Here is a 23692-nt window from a genome sequence, read left to right on the forward strand (position 1 = left end):
TGTATCAGGGGTGTAGTTCTTCACATGTAACCCAGACCATCATAACATAACCCTGATGTCCATGTGAGGTACCAGAACTCCCCCTGGGGCCCAGACTTTGCTCCCTGGCCTGAACCATCCTCTCAGAACCCATTCCTCTATCCGGGGCTCAGACCTACAGCCGGGTCCCAGACCATCATGGCGGGTCCGAGAAGATTATCCCGAGGCCCAGGTTTCTAACACAGAATCCAGTCTTGTATCAGGGGTATAGTTCTCCATCTGTAACCCAGACCACCATTCCATAACCCAGATGTCCAGGTGAGGTACCAGACCGCCCCCTGGGGCCCAGACCTCCCTCTCTGGCCCGAACTGCCCTCCTAGGACCCAGACCTTCATCCGGGCTCAGACCTACATCCGGGTCCCAGACCATCATGGCAGGTCCGAGAAGATTATCCCGGGGCTCAGGTCTCTAACACAGAATCCAGTCTTGTATCAGGGATGTTGTTGGCCCCATTTTTTGGCCCCATCATCACTTGGCCTCATCATCACTTGGCCCCAACATTTGGCCCCATCATATTGCTCCATCATTTGTCCGGATCATATGGCTCCATCATATGGCTCCATCATATCGCACCATCATATGGCACCATCATATGGCACCATCATATCGCACCATCATATCGCACCATCATATTGTCCCATCATATGGCACCATCATATCGTACCATCATATCGTCCTATCATATGGCCCCATCATATGGCCCCATCATATGGCTCCATCATATGGCACCATCATATGGCTCCATCATATGGCCCCATCATATGGCACCATCATATGGCCCCATCATATGACACCATCATATGGCTCCATCATATGGCTCCATCTCAGCGTGGACACAGCGAGGAATGCTGATATCGCCTTCTCTGCACCCTCTCCTGTGTGTTCGCCCTGGACTGGAGAGGCGCGGGGGAGTGGGGAGACCCCCGTTCTGGTGGGAAAAGCCCCCCCTCATCAAGCGGCATCATCAGGGCGTGCTTCCCATGAGCGTGAGGCGTGGAGGAGGGGTTCAGGGTGCAATGGCGGGAGGGGAGGAAGGGACAAGGCTGGGGTTGGGGACTCGATGGAGAGGTCGTTGCCATATCCAAGGGAGAGGTCCCGAGTTTCGGAGCTCGGGCGGCGTTAGAAAGGAGCGGGAACACACTGAGGAGGTGAAGTCCAGGAGCCGGGATATCGCCCGAGGGGGGCGCCGGTGCGAGGAGGTGGAGGGTGAGGATAATTCTGGTATCTGCTGGGCCAGCAGCTGGTACCCGGGTCACTGGCGTAAGGGGAGGGGAGCAGACCAGAGCCGCATCGTAAGGAAAACGGGGGCCCATTCTGCTGGGGAGCTGTGATCACCCAACTGCTCCCGGCCACACATCACCCCCCCCACCCCCTGAAGGCAGATGCGACTTTAAGTCCCGGCGACAGAGCTGAGCGCGGGGAGGGCTCTCCCCCCCCCCCCCCCCCCCCCCCCCGCGGGCAGGTTCAGGCGGAGGGCCAGGAGCACAAGGCCTCTCTGTGGGAGCCGGCCCGCCGCTCCTGAGGGCTGGCAGCGGGTCTGTCCGCGCGGCCCTGAAAGGCGGCATTGTGGCCGGCGGGCAGGAGGGGCGCTGGACCCCCTGGATCCAAAGGAACCGTCGGCTCAAAGGGAGACTCCGGCGGCCCCCTCCGCCCGCCCTCCCCGCGGCAGGTAGCGGAAGTACCTCCTTCGGCAAACACTGGCCGAGGGCTCTGTGCCCGGCCTGTGCTCGGCGCGGCTGGGAATACAGTCACAGGTTTGTCGGAAAGCAGGCTGATGGTATGGGGCATTCCATAGAAACTTCCAGAACACATGAACTGTGCATCTGCTATGTGCCGGGCACCGTGGGAGGGACAGGACGCTGAACGAGACGGAAGTTTCCCCGCATCGTGGTGCCCACATTCCAGCCACAGGGACAGCCGGCGACCCATGAACCCGTCAGCGCGATCACTAGGAGACGGCGGCCTGGACGTCCGGTGGATGGTGAAATGGGGCGACTCCGGGGTGGCCCCAACAGCCGCTGAGCAGGCGACCGGCGACAGGTGCACCGTGTCCGGGACTTGTCACTCCTTCCACCTCCGGCGCGGGGAACCGCCAATGAATGGAACTGACCGAGCTGCATGGAGCCGATGGGAGGGAAGGAAGCTGCAGTGACCACCGCCTGATACATACATGTAGCGAGTGCTGGGCAGACCGCATGCAGGGCCACATGGGAACATGGACACGTGGGAGGAAGTGGGGGGTGCGGGAGAATAGGCCTGAGGGCCGAGGCCACGGGCTGGGGCAGCAGAGGGCGGGCCGGCCCATCAGAGTGAGCCTGCGGTCACCGCTGAGCGGAGAGGCCGAGGGTGGCGCCGCGTGGACGTGAGGGCGGCGTGTCCCCGGTTCGCCAGAGCCGGGCAGCCCCAGGGCTGTGAGGGTCGTGACCCGGCTGCCGTGGCCCCCACGCCGGGAGTGTGATGGGATTATGGTTGATGGGTTTAGGGTGATGGGATTATTGTTGATGGGTTTAGGGTGATGGGTTCAGGGTGATGGGATTAGGTTCCAGTCTCCTCACTCACATGAAAGGGCCAAGCTGTGACCCCGGCCCAGTGGCTCAGCTGGCTGGAGCGTCACCCTCTGCACCAAAAGGCTGCAGGTTCGATTCCTGGTCAGGACACCTACCTAGGTTTTGGGTTTGATCCCCAGGTGGGACATATACGGGAAGCAGCCAATCGATGTTTCTCTCCTACATTCGTGTTCCTCTCTTTCTCTCTCTCGTTCCAAAATCCATAAAAACATATCCTTGGGTGAGGATTAAAAAAAAAAAAAAAGAAGGCCAAGCTATAACTTCCAACCCTACCACTTGGGGAGCTTTACAAACCAGGACCGCCCCCCCCCCCCCCAACCCCCTTTTCTGCAACCAGAATCTCACTGAATTTTACTGGTCTGGGATGGTCATTGTTCATTGTCCTCCGGGTCGCTGTCATGGGCAGCCAAGGCTGAAACCCACAGAACTAACCAAAGAAAGGTGATCAGTGTCCCCCTTAGCCCCAGAATGATGACGAGACACCCCCATCCCGAGCCTGGTACCCTCCAAGCGCTGGCCTCACTGAGCACAAACCCTTTAACCCCTGAGCCCTCTGGTCCGCGATGCTTACGTCCAGAAAAGCCACACCAGCCCCAAATCAGACCACCGCGTGACTGTCCAATCTCCCTCCCGTTACAAAGAAGTACCCCTCGGGTGCACACTGGCCTTGTGTGGGGTTACTTAATTAGTATAAAGCCACCCCTAAGGGATTGGGGGTGGGGATCACTCTTTTAGCTCAGTGGAGTTCTACGGGGATCTAGACACTCACTTCTCTCTGCAGGCGATGGCGCTAATTGTGAGGGTGTACTGAATACCCTCTCTGGGCCCGTCAGTGGCCAGGCACGCTGTGTGCTTTCTTGACTCCTCAAAGCAACTCTAGAAGGGAGGTTGTGTTACAGCTGTGTTAGGCAGATGGAGAAACTGAGGTCTGGGGAAGGAGGAAGCGGGGAGGTGACATACCTGAGTCCTCCCTCTGCGGGCAAGAACACTGGGACTAGGATAAAAAAACCCGTGGAATACTACGCAGCCATGAAAAGGAAGACTCTCTTAGCCTTCGAGACAGCATGGAGGGACCTGGAGGGTATCATGCTAAGTGAAATAAGCCAGTCAGAGAAAGACAAGTATCCCACGATCTCACTCCTATGTGGAATCGAAAGAACGAAATAAACTGACCAACGGAGTGGATCCAGAGACACGGAAGCATGGAACGGAGTGCAGAATCTCAGGGGGAAGGCAGGGGAGGGTGAGTGGGTGGGAGGTGACCAACCAAAGACCTTGTGTGCATGTATGCATATAACCCCTGGACACAGACAAGAAGGTGCTGAAGGCCTGGGGTGGGGGGCGGGGGTGGGCTGGAGGGGGTCAGTGGGGGGGCGGAAAGGGAGACATATGTAATACTTTCAACAATAAAGAAGAAGAAGCAGAAGGAGGAGGCGGAGGAGGAGGAGGCGGAGGAGGAAGGAGGAGGAGGAGGAGACCGCTGGAACTGGAGGGCGAGTCTCCCCCAGCCTCCATCCCCGAGAACATTCTTGCAGGAGGGGCCTCTGAATCGCCACACAGGACTTCTTGGCTGGGGGAGCTCTTTGCTCTGGAATGCGGGGCCGAGAAATAACAGGCCAGGGCCTTCCTCTCCCGCCTGGATGGGGCCCCCGGCATTCTCGAGAGAGAACTAAGCGATCAGCAGGTTATTCTGCCGCAGGGCCGCCTCGCTGCCATAGGTCTAATAAAACAAAACCCGGGCCAAATTAGGGGCATATTTCATCGCGCGGGAGGAAATGGATGTGGCGGTTCTGCCTGGCGGTTGACCTGCTGCATTGATGTGCGGAGAGAGGGTTCGATACATCACGGGGCAGTTATTGCTGCTTAAGGGGCCTCCCCGGCAGGCCAGGGACCGGCAGGAAAATCACAGGCCTGGGCCTCTGTCCTCTTGCATTTTTCACTGCCTGGCTCTTGGGCCAGGCCTTCTCCGGTGTGTCACACAGCACTGTTGCAGGGGAAGGACCCCACCCCACCGCACCCCACCCCACCCCACTCACTGGCTTGTGTGTCCTTGGCTAAGCTACGGCTCCTCTCTGAGCCTCAACTTCCTCATCTGTGAAATGGAGAGGGTCAGTGCCTTCCGAGCGGACTCGGCGTTGACCCAGGATTTGGGGAGCGGGCTGATTTCTAAGGCCACCTCGGGGAGAAAGAGGTGAAGCCCGGGTCTCCCAGCTCTCCTCCCCACCGGGGTCCTGCTGCCGCGTCTGCGTCATCCACGGACGTCCAAACTACTTGAACTGCACCCCAATACATACATACATACGAACATAGACCCACGTATCCATGTAGAGAGAACTACTCACATAAATTATGATCGCCGACTACCGTCTTCACAGGTTAGGTACATTATAAATCAGACACAAAAACGGGCATTTGACAAAGAGAAGCTAACTGATAGAGAGAAGTTCTACTAAAAGGCCAGCGCCCCGCCCGCCCCGGGAAGCCCCGTCTCTCTCGCCCTGACCTGCTTGCGTCTTTCCTAGCGCACCATCACCTGCGAGCCGAGTCTGTGATCTGTGATCCGTACCTTGTGCACCCTCCAGGGCTGTGAAACCAGACTGGAGGAGGGGAAGAGGGGGTGCCGCCCCCTCCAGGGCTGGGGTCCCTCCTCCTCGCCAGGAGCTGATTTCTAAATAAACAGGTTCTTGCAAAACGGGGAAACACGTGCCAAGTGCATTAAGGGAAGGTATTCGGATGGTGTATGGACTAATCCGGAGGCACTGACCCGGAAGTGGGTTCTGTCCAAAGCTATGTCTGGGTAATTGCACTGATTCCGTAAAGCAGGCTTGAGGGATTTAGAATCTGCATCGAATGAGAGAGAGAGAGGGAATATGCCAGACCCATTAGCTGTGGTCACGCCCAGGGCCTCCTTGGATCCTCCCGGCGGCCACAGCGGACACGGGTGAGATTCATATTCCCATTGAAGAGATGGTGACACTGAGGCTGGCAGGGTCCGATTTCCAGGCCAGGCCTGTCTGATGGCATGCTGTTCCCTGGGTTGCAACATCCCTTGGCTGACACGAGCCGGGCCACATGCCCAGCCACCCCTGGCCGCCCTGGGCGGGTGCGCCTGGGGGCTGTCCGTGCGTCTGGGAGGAAGATATGTTGGAGTTCGGGCTTCTGGGCTGCGGTGTTGGCCGGGGTCCAGGCTCTGCCGACTGCAGCCGGAGGAGCGGAGAGCTCCCTGATTTAGTGCCCATCTGGATGGACGGCCGACAGGAACCGGGCTGCTCCAGACGGCTCGGGGGGGCGGGGGGGAGCGATAAGCGTGGCCTCCGGGTGCCCCTGCATTCCTGACCAGTGAGGCTGCTGTGGGGGAGGCGGCTGTGTGGCGTGCCTTGGTCGGGCCCCCTCTTCCCCCACCCTTCCCTGCTGCCCGTGGCCTCCGGAGGACCCCCGAAAATCAGCAGGGACTTCGTGTTACGGGAGCTGTGATTCCCCCCACACTAGCTGGGGCCTGGTGCGCGGGCCTGGAGGCTGCTCTTGCAAGACAGCCTGAGCTTCAGGGATCCGACCCCTTGGCCAGGAAAATGAGGGCCTCCCCCTGCCCCCCGCCCCCCCACCACACACACACACACACTCCGGGAGATATTCCCTGGCCGGGTCCTGCTCGTCTTCTGAGAGTGAGGGCCACCACCAACCCAAAGACGTTCTCCACGCTGCACAGTCTGTCTCAAACCCTCGTCGGACCCTGTCCTTCCTCTGCCTACAGCCTTCCATGGCTCCCCACGGCCCTCAAGTGAAGTCCAACCCCTTTTTCCTTTATGGCTGGAAGATTTGACCCCGGGTGACCTCCGTGTCTCCTTCCCTCTCCAGGCCCTCCCAGTTCCCATTCATCTCAGACACACTCACCAACCCCACCATCCCTTTGCGTTTTCTGTCCTGCGAAAAGCGCACCCTCCGATGCGCTCGTGAACTTGGGGACCACAAGGCTTTTGTTTGCACAGGCTGGTCCCTCCGCCTGCAGCCCTCTCCCCACTCACCTCCTTCTGATCAAGTCCCACCCACCCATCCCACCCGGCCTGACTCGGGGGCCTCCCTGCGCTCCCCCTCGGCAGCCCTGGTCACTGTGGGTGAATGGTCTGCCCCCTCATTTGATCCGCCCTCTTTGTTCTCCAAGACCCTCAGCAGGGCCTGGCAGGGATGTTCCTTCTCGGATCCCAAGCCTCCTTGTAAAATATTATTCTTATTCACCGAGGGGCGTGAGCATCATGGCAAATTTAAATAAAACTAAATCCTAATAACCACGCAATGAGCACCTCTTTCTCAGTCATGCCGCGGTCCAATGAAGTTGGCGGCTGTCCAGCAAGTGGGGACCCAAGGAACCAGGCCCCACCCTTGCTGGGACCCCACCATCCCTGATACCTGGTGGGGGCGGGATGGGGGGGAGGGGAGCCAGAGAGCTGCCAGGTGCCCCTGGCCCTTACCTGCCTCAACGAGGAAGTGGTCCATCACTTCCTCTCACGTCCCATTGGCCGGAACTGGTCACGTGGCCCCACCTCCCTCCAAGCAGCCGGGGCAATGCCATCTCCTTTTGTGCGCAGGAAGTTCCGTCGGGTCGGAGAGCACGGGGCCCATCTGTTCGGTGTTGTCACGAGACTCACAGCTCTGCCTGGTACAAAGGAAGACATCGGCCCGCCGGGGACTCAGGTGACAAGATGGAGGGAAGGGGACCCACACCTGGACCGGGGAGCCGCACTGACCTGGGCTGGATCCGGCTCGTTTGTGAGACCGGACACGTCACTCACCCCTCCTGGCCTCCGTGGCAGGGTCTCCGTGCGCCAAGGTGTGTTGGGTGAGTTGGCAAGGGCAGCCCTGAGGGTGGGAGAGGTGAGATGGGGGCGGCTTGTGCTGCCAGGAAGGACCCATCAAGGCCCCTCCAGCCTCGGGAGCGTTGTGCCCTGAACCACGTCTCCTGGGCCCGGGGACTGCCCGCGAGCAGCGAGCAGCGGACGGTAGCCCCCGGGAAGAGGGATGCCCATCGAGGCCGCATTTCATGACAGAGACACAAGGATGAGGGCCGTTTCCCTGATTTGTGAATTTCTTTATGCGCAGCATCTTACCTCCGGTATAAAACTGACAGCGCATTTAGTTATTCATTCCTCCGATGGCCGTTAAGGAAAAGAAGATGACTGCGTGGTGGCCTGGGAGAGCCGGACTCCGATCCCCGCGGCTGATGGAGAGGTCCCGGCTGCAGGCTCTGAGTTCTGGGGACGCCCTGTGCTGGGAGCACGTGGATGTGTCGATTACACGCTTACGGGGCCAACGTGGCCACCGGGCCCTGGTTAGGAGGCCATGGTCCAGACGAGAGGGGATGGCAGTGGCTGTGTAGAGGGGGTCAGTATCTTCATGGCCTAGCTGACCAAGCCATGACACACGTCAGCGCATGCCAGGCGCGCAGTGGGGCCTCCTGCCCGTTGTCGCCCCCAGCTCCCAGCCAGCTATGTCTCCTCAGACATTTGCCGGCCATCCCTTGACTGCGGCCGGCCAAGCGAGCTGTGTGTCAGGGCCTTGAATCTTCCCCGGAGCCAAGCGCCACCTCCCCCTTCATCACGGCAGCTGACGTGCACGGGCCCCCATTCAAACGTGTCTGAGTATGTCTGAGACCCAGGGGTGAGCTCCGAATGCTCTCCAGGGAACCACAGGACCGTCCCAGCCGGGAGGAGCCTCAGAGAGCCCCGGGCTGGCTCCCGCTTCATAGGGCACTGAGCATCGGCATTGGTGAGGGCAGGGCCACTGTCAGACCTTGCTTCTGCTTCCCGCTCTGTATTCTCTAGCTCCAACTAAGGGATCCCACTTTTTAAAAAATATACATGTGTTTATTGATTTCAGAGAGTGGAAGGGAGAGGGGGAGAGAGAGAGAAAACATCAATGATGAGAGAGAATCATGGATCGGCTGCCTCCTGCACGCCCCCCCCACTGGGGATCGAGCCTGCAACCCAGGCATGTGCCCTTGACCTGAAGTTGAACTGTGACCTCCTGGTTCATGGCTCGACGCTCAACCCCTGAGCCATGCCAGCCGGGCATGGATCCCACTTTTGAGGAACTTTTTGCCTCTGTCCCTGGAAACCCTCGTTTCTACGTGCCATTGTCCCTCCCTCTGCAGAGGGACCACGTCGGATGGTGAAGCTTGGGGTCCACTCTGACCCCTTGATCTGCTCCTTTCAGTTGGCTGCTCGGTGGCCAGAACTACCTTAGTTCAGATCTGCCATGCAGGAGGAAGGGGGCATGGAAAAGGTAAGGCGGGGTACGGGGGACCGGGCAAGAGCTGGCCCTGGGCGGGGGAGGGGCCTTTGGGTGTGCCCAGCAGGTTTCGTGACCTCTCAGGGCTGGCGCTGTCCCGGCACCTGCTTCTCCAGCTGAGTAAGACTCTGTGCCCAGCGCCCCCACCAACCCTGGCATCCCCCTGCTGATCTTTGCTCAGGTAGCGGGTGGCCACGGGGGTGCAGTTCTGTCTGATCTGCATGTCGCTCATCGATCTAAAGCGAACAAGCAGATGCGAACTCATGGATACAGAGAACGGATTGGTGGTTGCCACAGGCGGGGAAGTGGGCAAGATGGGTGACCGAGGCCCCAAGGTACCGGCTTCCAGGGATAAAATAAAGAAGTCCTGGGGACGTGAGGAGCAGCGTGCGGACCAGAGGGAGGAACACTGTGCTGCATTGGTTGGAAAGTTGTTCAGGGAGTACAACTCAAACGTTCTTGTCCCAGGAAAAGAATAGTCACTGTGCATGGTGACAGACGCTAGCCAGACTGATGGCGGTGATCGCTTCACAATATATACAACTATCGCGTCCTTAGGTCGTGCACCTGAAACTAATATAATATAATATAATATAATATAATATAATATAATATAATATAATATAATATATGCCCTAACTGGTTTGGCTCAGTGGATAGAGCATCGGCCTGTGGACTGAAGGGTCCCAGGTTCGATTCCGGTCAAGGGCATGTACCTTGGTTGCGGGCACATCCCCAGTAGGAGGTGTGCAGGAGGCAGCTGACCGATGTTTCTCTCTCATCGATGTTTCTAACTATCCCTCTCCCTTCCTCTCTGTAACAAATCAATAAAATATATTTTTAAAAAAATAATATAATATAATATAATATAATATAATATAATATGTCAATTATATCTTAATCAAGAAGAAATTATTGGGGCCCCGCTAGGATCTGTCTGCCACACGGAAGACCTTTCAGAAGAGACGACAGTTAAGCTAAAACCTGAATGGCCGCAAGGTGACAACCAGGCAAAGAGACGAGGGGACAGCAAGGGCGACGCCCCCCAAGGGGGTGATGAGTTTGGGGACAACGTTGAAAGTTGGGGTGACGGGAGTAGAGTGAATAGAGAGGGGCTGGGGTGATGCCATGAACAAATGCAGTGCGCCAGGCCCTGCAGTGAAAAGGAGTGGACATCAGAGCTAGGACCGCAGGCCTGGCCATCAGGAGACCGGGCCTCCAGCCCCAGGCCGGCCCCTCGCGTGCGGGGTGACCCCGGGCTTCTCCGCTTCTCCCCGGGCTCGGTCCGCCTCCTCTATGAACCGAAGGGGATCAGGTCTGATGACCCAGAGGACCATCGCAGAGCCTCTGATGGACTGAACGACACCTCGAGCTAATCAGGCCAGTGACACCAAATTAATTAAGGCCTGGGAAAGTGATTAAGAGTACCTCGGGCTTTCTCACGCTCCTTGGATGTCACTGGGGGAGGGAGGGGAGAGCGTGTTAGAGCAAAGCACGCAAGATGGCCCAGGGGACAGGAATGGGGGCTTTCATCCCCTGGAATCGATGCTCCGTGGCTGGAGCATGGCGGGTCTGCGCAAATCGTTAAGCTCCCTGACCGGGCGGGAGGCGCAGCCGGGGCCCAGCCGGCCCAGCTCGCTGACAGTCCGCGCGGAGTTCGCTTGGCCCCGCGAAGCACGGAGATCGGGTTTCTCTGCGCGTCCCCGCCGCGGAAAAGCAGACACGTGGTCGTGGTGGGGCGCTTGGGGCGAGCTGGGGATTGTAGTCGTCATCATTTTTTTTTTTTTCTGTCGGCTCCAAAGGAAACATGGACTTTCAGCCAACCCGATGGAGAGGCAGGGTGGGCCCCCATCGGAGGAGGGCTCCACGCAGACTTCCCTGCCTCGTTCTCCGGGAGGATGGGGCCGGTGGATGTTCTGAGCACTTGGTTCCATGGTGTGGCCACCTCAGAGGCCCCGAGTTCAAAGAGGAGCCTGCGTGAACGGGAGGTGTTGAGAGCAACCGCTAAGAGTCCAAGTTCGGGACGGAGAGCCGGGCGTTCCACGGATGCATTGCCCGGCCGGGGGCCCATGGTCCTGACAGCCTCCACGGGCAGGAGATGGGGAGTTCAGCAGAAAAACAAACAAACAAAAAAAACACACAAAAATAACGCCCCAGGGTGGGGACCATTCATATTTCATATTGTTTTTGCTAAAGAGCTTTATTGTTTTTGTACAATGGACACTTTCCAGTTGTTAAAAAAAAAAAAAGGGAGGGGGGTTTGGGAGGGAAGAAGAGAGAGAGGAAGAGGGAGAGGAAGGACAGACAGACGTTGAAAAGTGCAAGGATGGATGTCAAGTCATCCTTGAGTGGCTCTGGACTCTCCCTGAGTCTGTAAGCGCCTTTGAGAGTAGGGTGGGCTGCGTCTTGTCTGAGCTGTACCCCCAGGTTGTCTATTAAAGGGGAAGGCAGGCACTCCTGAGGGATTCATCTTGAGAGGTTCATTCATATCCAGCTGCTTGGAGACCAGGCCCAGCATAGACTGGGAGGCGGGACCCCAGGGTGCCCGCATTCCTGCCGCTTCAGGGTCTGGTGCTGTGTCCCTGAAGGGGACAGGCTCTGCCAGTTGTGCCCGAGTCCACTTTCTGCAGCCTTGGGAGGTGCCAGGGAGGCAGAGGACTGGCAGCGCGTGGTTTCGGGGACACACAGAAGAGCGTTCCAGGAGGAGAGTGGGCAGGAGTTTGGGGTGGGGGTGAGGGCACAGGGCTCTGATTTTCACTCGTGCCCTGGGCAAGCGGGTGCCACTTGTTTAAGGCCCACGAAGAAGAAAAGTGGCATCTGGATGCCCAACTCGGGCATCATTTCCTCCTCGCTGTGTTCGTCTCTGACGATAATCTCCTCATTAGAATCTGAGACGTTCAATGACACAGGGTGGGAGCATCCAATGGCGGAGAACTCCCAGGCATGCGTGATGCTCACAACAGGCTGAGCGGTGATCCTTCCCTCTTCTCAAAGTGGAAAAAAAAAAGGGGAGACTCTGGGAGTCAGCACGTCCTCCTCAAGGTCACATGGTCACTCGGCGGCAGAAGAAAGATAAATATGCAGACCTCCTCCCATCAGGTCATCGCCGTGATTTCTCTACCTTCATTTCCCACCCTCCTCCCCCAGAGCTTTGCCCAGTTGCGGGCCGGCACACCTCCAGCCATGCGATGTCTCGTCCCCGCACTGTTGCCCTCGCCTTGAAGGTAGGGTGGGCTGTGTCCTGTTCCCTGTCTGGTCCTTGGAGATGTGGTTCCGATTTCCTCCAGACTACCTTCCCTGATTCCTGCCGGGGAGAAGTGCCTCCCGCGTCCCTGGGCCGAATTTGTGCCGTTTATATTTATTGTTGTAGTGTTCTAAGGTGCCTCCCCAACCACACTCTTGTGCTTGAAGGGAGTCGCTACGTCCCAGTTGGCTCTGCTTCCCTAGCGCTGCCCACAGGTAACTACTGGCGGAATGAATGAATGGCTTTGTGAGTGTCAGCGCCTCGTCACCACGGTGCTCAGCGTGCTCTTCCTTCTGTTCCAGTGTCATGTGACCTCCCCCTTAGGTGGATGGGAAGGGCCCACCCCACCCTCCCACTTCCAGGAAAGCAACACGCCCTCCGTTCCTTGGGCTGTCACCGGCGGTGTGATGGAACGGACAGCTCCTCGATGATTATACTCTATCATCGAAATATTAATTATAGCTATTTCTCCTCATTTTTCTAGGGAGATGTCCTTGTCTCAAAGTCCGTCAGCCTTAGAACCAGGAGGAGGTGGAGATGATAAATGGCCAAGAACCCCTAGAAATCAAGGCGGCTTCCTTGCCCTCACACTTGCTGGACTCAGGGCCTGGAGGTCTGCATACCTGTCACCACAGCCAGTGACACTGTGTGACCTTGAAGACATCAATGACCTGCATTGAACCTCCCCCTCCCCACCGATAACATGGAAATGAATGCATTGTCTGCCTTGCAGAGCTGCTACGAGTGGGCGCCAGGCAGCGCCGGGCACGCACCAGGTGGCAGGAGTTGGTGGTTGTGAATAGTAGAGCTTCTGAGGCCGTTCTGCCTGTGTTTCCATTCCTCCCACCACTTAGCCAGCTGGGCGGCCTCCGAGGAGTAACTCGATGTCTCTGTGTCCTCGTTTGCCTGAAGGGGATGGTAATAGTTCTTACCTCCCAGGACAGTGGTGAGAATTAAGTGAGATAATAAATGGAAACTAGCTCTTAGGACGGTGGCAGGCACATGGGGGAGTGCTCAGGAAATCAGAGGCATGCTGGGGTTATTGTTGCCTTTATTGTCTTTTCTCCAAGTTGTCTCTTTGTTCTGGATTGAGAATTAAAATTCTAAAAAAGAGTATCGCCAAAAGACGTCTTGGGAATCAGGAGGAGGGACTCTTTCCATTTCCTGGCTGACCAAACGGAGGCCTAGCCTGGTGAGATCAATTGCCAGAGAAACGCCCAGATAAAAGCTAAGGCCCCCAGCCCCCAGCCTCCCCCTTCTGAGGGCCCAAGTGGTGGAGGGTGGCTGGGTGGGGTCTGGTATTGATAGGGGACCTGCTCTTGACGCTTCACTGGTATCCTCCTCCCACATCATTTTGTCCCATAGGAGCCAGGGATGGTCATCAGTTACCTGATAACAAGGACTTCTTTAAAAAAAAAAAGTTTTTATTGATTTCAGAGAGAGGAAGGGAGAGGTAGAGAGGGATAGAAACATCAGTGACGAGAGAGAACCATGGATTGGCTGCCTCCTATACGCCCCCTACTGGGGATGGAGCCTGCAACCCAGGCGTGTGCCCTGAAAACAGAACCGTGACCACTGAGCCACACCGGCTGGGCTGATTTCAACGACTTTCATCTGGGGAAGATTCGCCTTCCTCCTGGTATCATCACCATCCTCCCACCTCCAGAACTCCAGGGTTCTAGAGGGGAATCCTCTTCCTCCTCCAGTTCTGGGGGCAGGAGGAGGGTCCCGGGGGATCACCCCAGCCACCTGGAAGGCAATGCGGACCCTGAAGGAAAGTCAAGACACGGAAGGAAGAAGCAATTCCTGAGTGCGTTTATGATGGAGGACCGGACACAGCCCTTGCCCTCCTGGATCTGCATTCTCTTTGGGAGATGGCAAGAAACATTAAAATGACAATGCAACAACGGGAACTGGCCCTTTCGATGAGGAGATCATGGAAGGCCATACAGAGCGCTCACACACAGTACCTCAGGCCCCCACTCAGTCCCCAAAGGGATTTTTCCCAGGAAACCTATGGGTCAATATGCAAATTAACTCCCGGAGATTTGCCCAGAAGTCCCAGAGTTCCTAAGGTGATTTTGTACACCAGCTTCCATCCCCAACCCCCCTGGGAGAATGCTTCAGCAGCTCAATGTCTCTGCATTCAGATCCCGAGTCCTCCCTCCACCCGTCTCTGCTGTGTGACTTCGGATAGCATACTGAACCTCTCTGAACGTTGACTTCCTCATCGCTAGTACAAGGCGCTTGTAAATAGTAACACCAAGCCCACAGAATCGATAGGAGGAGTCCGTGAGAACCTATATAACAAAACACATAGCCCTAGCTGGTTTGGCTCTGTGGATAGAGCATCGGCCCTCAGACTGAAGGGTCCAGGGTTCGATTCTTGGCTTGTGATCCCTGGCCCCGGTCAGGCACGTGTGGAAGGCAGCCAATCAATGTGTCTCTCTCACATCCATGTTTCTCTCTCTGTGTCTCTCCCCCTCCCTTCCACGCTCTCTAAAAATCAGTGGGAAAATATTCTGGGGTGAGGATTACCAACAACAACAACAAAAACAGAACACACGTAGCTACAGCTCAAAAGTGCCAGCCATTATTCATTTTGTCTTTATCCTTCCATCCCCTGTTCTGTCCACTCTCTTTTTTCTCTGTACTCCCCCTTCCCTCTCCACTTCTATGCCTTCACCCTTTCCCTCTCTTTCCTCATCCTCTGTCTCGACTCTGGCTCTTCTCCAGTAAACATCGAGGTAGATTTGACTGGGCCAGGCCTGAGCACACAGATGCCCTCAAGCTATCTCCCCGCGGCCAAAGGCAGGCACACGCTCTGCCCAGGTGAGCAACCCAAGGGAGTCTGGCTGAGGGAGGCTGGCGGTCAACCTCCAGGCGGGCAGAGGGCTCCTCCCTCCACTTCCCCGGGCATGAGGTTGCGGCTCCATCAGTCTCCCCGCTGCCCACGTGCGCCTTCCTTTTCCCCATCCTCGCGGAGGATAAATGTAGGATGGCCATATTGTCGCAGTGTGGGCGGGGTTTGGGGGTTTCTCTCGGGAACCGAAAACAAAGGCATATTGCTCCTAACTTGTCTTAGCAGTTTTCAGTAATATAAATTTCAGTTCATTTGGTTATCAAAAACACACATTTCTCCCCTCCCCCCCCCCCCTTTCTTCTTACCAAAGAAAGGTGAGACAGATCTAGGCCAGGCTGGGGGGTGCCGGTGGCTTGGTATTCTTTCCTTCTTTTTTTTTTAATTTTTTTTATCCCCACTAATTTCTCCATGCTGTGGAGAATTTGTCACACCCGCAGGTCTGTTTGATTTCATTAAACAGAATATTTAAGCATAAAAATTGTTTAATCGCCTTGTGTCATTATGAGATGAATTTCATTTTGCATACATTTGCATATTTCATCAGAATTAAGGCTGCTAATATGCAAATGAGAGACAGGTTGCGGCTGAGGTGTTTATTGTAATAGCTGCAGGCTGTTCCACTTGGACAGCTTTCTAGGTGGAGGGGAAGGAGGGGGGAGGAGGACTTGGGGTGGCTCAGAACCCCTTCAAGAAACCCTGGTGTCTCTGGGGGCCTCTGCCTGGGTGGAACAAAGATGGGTGGGCGTGGCCTGCCTCCTGCCCTAGGGGACTGGCCAATCAGAGCAGGCCCAGGCTGGGGAGGCGGGAGGAGGTCCAGCTGCCTGCCCCAAAGGCTCCTGGGAGTCCTTGGGTACCAGGGCTGGGCTGAGGGTCCAGGGTGAGGTTGGGGCCTGCTATTGGCCCAGATGCCCCCTTCGGAATGGACAGATGACATTCCGGAGGCCTCCGCTGCCTGGTTCCCTTGTCTGTGAAGCTCTCTCTTCCTCTGCCTGCTTTTCCCCTTTTCCTTTGTTTTCGCCACGGCTTTGTTTGGAGTTTCTTCTCGCCCTTGATCGCTTCCTCTTTGTGTCTCCCTTGCATATTTCCTCCTGCGCTTCCTTCCAGCCTGAATGGGCTGGCGTTCTTGTCCATTGTCTTTATTTGTCTTTTTATTTTTTGCCCTCCTCTGCTTCCTGCCGTGTTGTTCTGTTCCCCACCCTGCCTTGCTGGCCCCCTTCCTCTCCTTAGCTCCCGCCTCACTTCCTCCTTCTTCCCCCTTCCTTCCTTCCTCCCCTTCCCTTCCTTCCTTCCTTCCTTCCTTCCTTCCTTCCTTCCTTCCTTCCTTCCTTCCTCCCAGCCCCCTTTGCCCCCACCCACCAGCCTGCAGGGCATCCCCAGCAGCCAGGCACGGCTGGAGGGGGCGGGGGGGGGGGGACAGAAGGAGAGGAGACCTCACCTGCTCAGCCGCCTCGCCCCTCCACCTGAAACCCTCAGTGAACCCCCGCCCTTCTGTGAAGGTCAGAGGTTAGATACAGGTCACTTTCTTCTCCAGGGCCTGTCCTGATGGTCCCCACGAGAACAGATTTGAGTTACCCGCCCCCCCACACCCCACCTCCTAGGCACGGGAGGAGGAGAGGAAAACTCGGAGTTTGGTAATGAGCCCAGATCTCGGAGGGGTTTGATACAGTCACCACGCTCGAAAGAAAGTCGCCTGGATGCTCCGACCCCCACCCTCCTGCCCCGTGCAGCCCGCGGCAGGTCCACGTCTCCCGTGAAGATGAGCGAGGGCGATTTGGAAAAGGGCCGTTCATCCAGAGCAGACTGGAAAGATAGCTCGAGCCAGGCATCGGCCTGGACCCACCAGATCTCTTCGCCAGGCCTCCACGTCCCCATCTCTCTCTTGGGATTCTTCCCTAGCCGTCGCAGGTGGGAGATGCTTTTAAAGGGGCAGACTCTGTTCATCAACTCCACCACTCTTTACTAAGCATCTACTCTATGCCAGGCACGGGAGGAGTGCCGAGACCGCCGGGAGCCAGACAAGGCCCCTGCCCACCGGCCGCTGAGCCTGGACGGGGGAAGGCAGACCATGGGAGAAAAAGAAACCGCATCCGGTCAGGGAGCCATCAATGCCAGCAGTGGGCAGAGGGACAGTGATTAACACCCCCCCCCTTCCCGACACACACACACACACACACACACACACACACACGCCTATTTCTACTGTGCCCATAGGCTGGTGCCGGGCCTTCTCTTGGGCCTGTTTTCTGGGCCACCCCTTCACTGGTCAATGGTCCCTCACTCTCAGGCGACCCCGAGGGCCCGCAGAGAATCGCTGTTTCATTCTCAGACCCTTTGAGGCTCTCCCCAGAGCGGGTAGAGCAGCATCTGCCAGGCGAACTCCTCCCCCCAATCCCCCCCCCCCCCAGATTAGCTGCTCAAGCCTGCATTTTAGAGCCTGAGCAATTAAAGCAGAATTAATTGGCTAGGAGGCAATCACCTCCAAGACGAGCCGGGAGCGAGCCGGGAGTGAGCCGGGCGGTGTGTTCTGCTGAGTTGACAAACTGAACACAATGCGCATCGACCAGGGCCGGTGGGGAGGGGGTGGCCCGGTGAGCGGGTGGGACTGCAGAGGCATCCTCTGCTCCCTGCCCTGGACCCCCCGCCTCTTGCGAAGGCCCGCCACGGGGTCCGCGCATCTCTGTGGGGAACCCGGCCTCTCTGGGGCGGAACTTTCCGGAACAGAACTTTGCCATCGCCGCTCGGAAACACCCAGCCCGGGGACATTTTGGAATTTGATTTAATTTTTAATATCTTGATTCTCTTCCCAATAACAAAAGCAATACGTTTCCTATTGATTTTGAAAAAAATCAAATTTTGCAAATATGTATGGCTTAGAAAGCCCTATAAAATAGGACGTCTGCATATATATGAGCATTTGATAAGGGGGGACTCTGTAGGCATATACAATAAACTGTCAACAAGAGTTAGCCTAGGCATGCATATGCGTGCATATGTGTGTGTGTGTGTGTGTGTGTGTGTGTGTGAGAGAGAGAGAGAGAGAGAGAGAGAGAGAGAGGGGGGGGGAATTAAAGGGAGCTTGGTTACATGTAAAGGAAAGTTGAAGGGCACCCAGGTGGACCATGTGGCGTGTTGCGGTTACTGTGGTTTATGTTGTTTTGTCTCTAGTACTATGAAAACCAAGCATGTTCATGGTGAAGGACAACATACAGAAATGTGGAAAAGACTCCTGATCACCAGCCTCCCATTCCCACCCGGGGTTGCTGACGCAGAAATGGAATGTTCTGGTGGGAACGAGCGTGGCTCCTGGGCTAGAATCCAGGCTCCTCTGCCTGCTGGCTGTGTGACCTTCTCCTAGTCACTTGCCCACTCTGGGCCTCAGTTTCTTTATCTATAAAATGGGGAGGAGATGCAGTACCGGCGGAAAGCATTGCACATAAAGAACTTCCCACAGTTCCTGGCGCATGGTGAGTGCTTGACGAGTTGGAGCCACGCATCCTGGTTCCTGCCTACCCTTTCTAGCCAGGCACACAGGTCTTTAAGGGAACTTGCCGAATAAAACCTCCCTAGGATGCAGGAACCACCACCGTCTCCCTCCCTCCTCCACTGTGCCCAGTAAGACAACAACAATAAGATACCCAGTTTCCTTGCGTCTCGGAGGTGTCAGGAGACGCCCCTAAAGAGGCGTTCAAAGATAGCACAGGACCCAGAGCAGAGGACACGGTGACTGGGGAGGGGGTACCGCAATGGCTTTACATCAAGGCGGAGATGACATGGGAAGCCCTAAGACCTGAGTTCAAATCCTGGCTTTGCCACTTCCCACCTCATGGGCTTGGGCCCATTCCTCTCTCTCTCTCTCTCTCAGACCTCGGTTTCCCCTTCTGAGACGTAAACCAAGAACAACTAGCTTATCCAGCAGCCATTCACTGATGGGGAAATATTGTCCATTAGCATCGTGTCTTTCCTCTTAATGAACTTGCATATCCAGTCGCCGGGGCCCCAGGGCGTCGAGGAGAGGTAGCCGCGACCCGAGACGGGGATGTCACAGGGCTGGGCTTGAGCGTCTGCGAGTGGCCAGCAGTGACCCACAGAGCTCTGGCCAGAGCTGTGTTGGAGGCGTCGCAGTCCCCTTCTGGAAGCCGGTGGCCGGTGCAAAGTCAGCTGCCAGGAAGCCCCGGGCCTGAAGGTAAGTGTTTGTGTAAGAAGCGGGCGGGGTGGGGGGGGGGGGGCCGGGAGGGAGGCCGCGTGATTAACCCGAGGAGGCCGCGAAACCTGAGCGCGCCGCGCCTGCAGTCAGACGGGGGTCAGCAAAGCCAGACTAAATAGTCTGGCGGGCCGGGCCTGGCCTGTCTGGAAAATGATCCCAGGATGGAAGGACCCGGTCGGGGGGGGGGGGGGGGGGGCGGGAGGGGGACGCAGTCAACAACACAGAGCCCTGTATGGGCGGCCCCCCTAAGGCCCCCTCCCCAAGACGGAGCCCTCGCGCGCGAAAGAGAGAGATTTTCGTTCTTTCCTTCAGTTTCCGCTTCTCACTGGGAGAGGGGCGGAGGCCGGCTGCTGGCCTGCACACGCTCCTGGCCGCACCCTTTGCTCTGTTCCGCGGGCGTGGGGCCAAGGCCTCACACCCGAAAGGGGGCGGGAGCCTCTGTGTGGCCTTGGGCTGGTGAATCAGCCTCTCTGTGCCCCGCCAGCCCTCACTGGCCCAAGCAGGGAGAAGCCCGTGGGCCTGCGCTGATTGAGGCGGGGCCGGGCCTTTGTGTGGGCGGGCAAAGGTGCCATCCAGCCAGAAGCTGTGCCCTGAATTCACACCGGCAATCGGAGGAGCTGGACCAGGTGCCCTGGGGCGGTGATCAGCACGCACAATCGCACGTGGCGGACTCGGGGACGGCAGGACGCGAGTGAGGCCCGTACATTCCTGACACCTGCTCGGTGCCTGCCGCCGTCGTCCATGCTCTAACCCAGTGGTCGGCAAACCGCGGCTCGCGAGCTACATGCGGCTCTTTGGCCCCTGGAGTGTGGCTCTTCCACAAAATACCACGTGCGGGCGCGCACGTACAGGGCGATGGAAACTTCGTGGCCCGTGCGCAGAAGTCAGTTTTCAGCCTGGGCGAGTCTATGTTGAAGAAGTGGCGTTAGAAGAAGTTGAAGTTTAAAAAATGTGGCTCTCAAAAGAAATGTCAATCGTTGTCCTGTTGGTATTTGGCTCTGGTGACTCATGAGTTTGCCGACCACTGCTCTAACCCTCACACCAACAAGGAAGATGGGCGGTTTTCTCCCCTTCTCAGGGAGGGATGAGGCTCGGAGAGGTCAAGTAGCTTGGCCAAGGTCACATAGCTAGTCAATGGCATCACCAAGATTGGAGCGCAGGGCTAACCCGAAAACCCTTTCCACGCCCCCCTCAGAGACTTATCACTGAACATTGCTATTTCTGTCTAATGCACGAGGTTTAGGCGAAGCGTCATTTCTTATGTTCACGGCGACACTATTCACAATAGCACCAAGGTGGGAGCCCCCTCCCATCCCCCCCCGAGTGTCCGTGGATGGAGGAGTGGATGAAGGAAGCGTGGTGCATCCATACAAAGGAATGGCATTCAGTCTTAAAGGGGACGTTCTGACACACGCCACAGCCCGGATGAGAGGTGAAGACCTTATGCTGAGTGAAAGGGTCCAGGCACAAAAGGACATACAGCATTTACTGTATGATTCTCTAGGAGTCAAGTCCCTTAGAGACAGAACGTGGAATGGCCGTTGCCAGGGGCTGAGGGAGTGGGGGGATGGGAGTTAGCATCTCATGGGGGCAGAGTTTCCGTGTGGGGTGATGAGGGTGGCCGGCCCCAGGGAGGCAGCCGAGGATGGGGAGGAGAAAATAAGGGAATCCGGAGGGATTTAGGCAGGAGAAGCTGCAGAACCTGGTGGTGGCGGGGAGTAGGGGGTAAGGGAGAGAAGAGAAGGGGTGCAGGGACGCCAGCCTCTTTTCCTCGGAGAGGAAGCCTGGGGTGGGAGGGGGAGACAAACGATTGGCAATCACAACGCACACACCCGTTACGTGGCAGGTGGGGGAACTGGGGTGCTGATCCAGGATAACACAGGGAGGCCGTGGCCGCGCCAGGACCATGACTCGGGTCCCATGTGGCTGATGATAAGGCGTCAGCTATCATCCATCCAGGGCAGAGCACTTCATGTGCTCATTCATTCATTCATTCATTCAGTAGGCACTTTTGTTCCCCATAGAGCGGGACAGAGATGGCGATATCCCAGTTCCAGCCCCGGGTAGGGGAGACAGAACAGCCGTGATAAGCCTGGATGGGTAAGAGTCCACGGGGATCCACCCCAGCGGCAGGCAGCAAAGATAGGAGCAGTCATTCGGCCTGGGTGGGTGGTGGTGGGGGTGGTTCTTGAGAGCCTTCAAGAAGGAGATGCTTGCCCTCTGATCTGGCTCAGTGGATAGAGCATCGGCCTGCGGACCGAAGGGTCCTGGGTTCGATTTCAGTCAAGGGCACATGCCCGGGTGGTAGGCTCTATCCCCAGTGGCGGCGTGCAGGAGGCAGCTGATCAGTGATTCCCTCTCCTCGTTGATGTTGTTCTCTCTCTCTCCCCCTCTCCCTTCCTCTCTGAAATCAACAAATATATATATTTTAAAAAGGAGGTGCCTTTTGCGTTGAATCTCTAAGTCTGTGTTTGCTGGTAGCACACGCAGCTGTTTTATAAACTGCCGAGTCCTGTGGCCATACATACAACCCTGGCAGAGGGTGCCAATGCCCCGGAACTTCTTAGGAGCAGATACCCTGGTTCATGGCGATCTCAGTCACCACGTGATGGTGGGGTGCACGCCCCCCACCCCAAAAGTGTTCCTTCGTTGGAATGTGAGGCACTCAACGGCAGAGTAAGGGCATCGGCCGCCCCAGAAGAGCAGAGATGAGGGCCTGTTGGGTTCTTTCCAAGTTCCAAAGGCACGTGACGGCGGCCTGTCCCCCCACTCCTGAGCCACGCGTGGGTTTCACGGCCCTGGCGGCCAGCCCCACCAGGCCGGCTTGACTCGCCAGGAACGCCGAGCCGCAGAGAACGCCGGGCCGGGAGAGGCAGAGGCTGTAACGAGCGTCGAGGTGGGATTCCTCTCCCCCTCCCTCTGCACGTTATTGAATCTGGTCCTTGCTGATTTGGTTATAGCCTGCGATTTCAGTTTATGATTCAATAACCCATTTGAAAGCTTGTAAATAGCACGGTTCTGCTATCTGCTCTTCCTCCCCAAGGGGGTTGCCACTGAGGAAAGACGGGGAGCTGGTGTGCTCTGGCAGCTGCTCGGGCGGCCCATGGGGGCGCTGGGAGGGCTGGGATGCCGAGCGAAGGAGGCCTGGGTGCGGGCGTGACCCCTGGCTAAGGTGGACCCAGCCTCCAGCGTCAACTGGACAAGAGGGACCCGCTAATCTAAATGAGGCATGACCACGCCGGGCGCTCCTGATTCTCCCCACCACAGCCAGGGCTAGGCACGGCACAGCATGGCACCAGCCTTGGCTCACGCCACAGGAACCTGTAAGGGTGGTCACAGAGGCCCTAGGAGTCCTCGCAGCCAAATCTCTCAACAGGGTCAGCCACACTCCCCTTGTCACCCCCCTTACGTCCCCCAAGTCCCACAGCAATGCTAGCTGGCGACCTGCTGGTCCCAAGAGAAGGATGAGAGACACAGGGAGGGGACAGACCCCCACCCCCAGACAAGCTCCGTCCAGGGCAGAGCCCCCTGCAGACCAGCAGAGGCAAGAGGGAGCCCAGGCCCATCACCAATCAAGAAGGTATGGGTGCCCTGGCCGGGTGGCTCAGTTGGCTGGAGCGTCGTTCCATACACCAAAAGGTCACAGGTTGGATTCCCCGTCAGGGCAGGTCCCTCGGTGGCGGGTTCGATCCCGCGGTTTTCTCTTCTTGGTCTGAGCATCTTCTTTCTCGGACTGAATCTCTGTGCCATGAGTCCCGGGGAGACGGTGTGTTGAAAGCATTTCAATGAGCCTGTGCTTCCAGTTCCAAAGGCTCCGGGCTCTGCTCCTGGGGACCGGCTGGGGGAAGAGCGGAACTAGGATCCGAGAGGAGATGCAGTGAGTGCTTCTGTGTATGTCATTCATGTCAGCACCGTCTGAAGGGTCTGCCCCACTTCCCAGATGCCCGCACTTGACCGGCCGGGCTCTGTGCCAAGCAAGCGGAGGAGACACGGAAATAAAGGGCATTGTTGTGCCCGCGAGAGCCTCCCAGTCCGACGGCCAGGACAGCCATGAGGGCAAGCTTCTGGAGGCCGTCTATCCAAACCCTGTGGCGAGTGACACCTGAGAGGGAGAACCCATGAAGACATCATCTTGGTGCCAGCTGCAGCCAGTTGCTCATGGCTGCCTGGAGGCTCCGGGGCTCAGACAGGAAGGATGCTATGATGGATTAGCAATGTCTGCCATGAGCACGGCCTGGGGAGTCCGGGTCTGTGTGCCAAGGACCTGCCACCCCTGCTGGAGCAAATGCCACGCTTATGAATGGTGGCCGCCTACCCCGTGAGCTAAGCTGGAGAGAGCCATACACGGTGAGGCTTGTTCCCGATCTTGATAGGAGCCCGGGCTAGCTGCTTCCGGGGAAGGAAGCATTCCTGCTCCTGGGAGCATCTAGAAGGTTCCCTCGTGGTTCTGACAAACGAGCTGAGCTCGAAGGAGAAGTGAGTGGATGTGGAT

Source organism: Eptesicus fuscus, chromosome 23, assembly GCF_027574615.1.
Source record: "Eptesicus fuscus isolate TK198812 chromosome 23, DD_ASM_mEF_20220401, whole genome shotgun sequence".
Lineage (NCBI taxonomy): Eukaryota > Metazoa > Chordata > Mammalia > Chiroptera > Vespertilionidae > Eptesicus > Eptesicus fuscus.